Below are 1,481 nucleotides of genomic sequence, written 5' to 3'. Positions count from 1 at the left end.
ATTCTCACCAGTATTTGGTGTTGTCAGTGTTTTGGATTTTTGACATTCTAATAGGTGTTCAGTTTTCAAGGTTCTGTGGGTTATCCAGGTGGCTCTTCTCATCTGGGTTGCTCAGGCGGGGCACGATGGTCTTGGATGATATTACTTCTATGTCTGGGCCCTTGGTTGGGATGGCTGGGCTTTCCTCCATGTGGTCTTTCACCCTCCAGCAGGCTAGCCCAGACTTCTTCACAGGTGGAGGAAGGGTTCCCAATAGCAAGAGAGGGCAATGTTCATATAAAGAACTTTTCATGCCTCTGCTTGTTTTATGTCTGCTGCAGGCAAAAAAAAGCAAGTCACATGTCCAGGCTCAGATTGAAGGATGAGGATTGGCTCCCCTTCTTGTTGGGAAGACTGCAAAATGTCGTGGCCATATTTCCCCATCTAGAGCAATTGGTAACTGTGATATCTCACTTAGCAAAGAGCTAACCTCTGACGTTATAAGTCCATTAAACCATTCTAAATCCTCATCCAAGGGGGCACCAATAAAAGCAGTTTCTTCAGTTAATACAAGAAAATATTACAGGAAGAAGATTAATTAACCTTATTCTTCTTTTCTAATTGCCCAGTTGGTTTTGTTTTAAAGAGACAGTCATCATCTCCTCTGACCTCCCACATCAGGAACTCACAACCTCTGGTCTTAATTCTCCATAAGAGAAAAGCAGTAAATTTTTCCCTGTCTTCATTCCTTAACTGCTGAGAAAGAAGTTGTTGAGGCTTAAGGAGCGATAATTAATTATGCCTCTTCCCCTTCCATTTTTGGAATCAGTTGAGAAATAGATGCAAGTAATGGGAATTGGGGATCAAACTAGCACCGTGGTTGCTGGTAGCGAGAGGATGTGGGTTGGGGCGCAGCCAGACAGGGCTCCTGCTGCTACTCCTAAGAACAGATTTGGGAAGCCCCATGGGAGGAGAACCTGGGTCTACAGAGCAGATCCACTGGCCTGGCCAGACAAAAGAAGAATTATCTCTCACTTTTAAAGTCATGGCAGTCAAGACAGAGGGGCAGGGAAGGGATCGGGAATAGGCAGAAAAGGGGCCACCTGGGCTATGAACGTATGGGAATGGTGCCTTCTCTCACCTCACCACCAGCCAGCCGTGGCACTGCCCTTCCCATGGGGAGGAGTGAGCAAAGAACGATGGAGGGCCGGCCCGGTGGCGCACTGCTACAGTGCGCCACTTGGGAGCGCGGGTGGCGCTCCCGCTGAGTGTTTGGATCCCACATACAGACCGGTTCCCGCTCACTGGCTGAGCGAGGTGTGGGAGCAACACCGAGGGTTGTGATCCCGTTGCCGGTCCCGGTCCGGTATGGGCGCAACACTGAGGGTTGTGATGCGATCCGTTGCCGGACACGAAAAAAGACAAAAAGGAAAAAAAAAAAAAAAAAAAAAAAAAGGGTGGGGAAGTCGGGGGCGAACTTCCCCCAAAACCCCCTTTTTTGC

The sequence above is a fragment of the Galeopterus variegatus genome, unplaced genomic scaffold (assembly GCF_000696425.1).
Source record: "Galeopterus variegatus unplaced genomic scaffold, G_variegatus-3.0.2 Scaffold116, whole genome shotgun sequence".
NCBI lineage: Eukaryota > Metazoa > Chordata > Mammalia > Dermoptera > Cynocephalidae > Galeopterus > Galeopterus variegatus.
Note: the sequence above shows the minus strand (reverse complement) of the source record.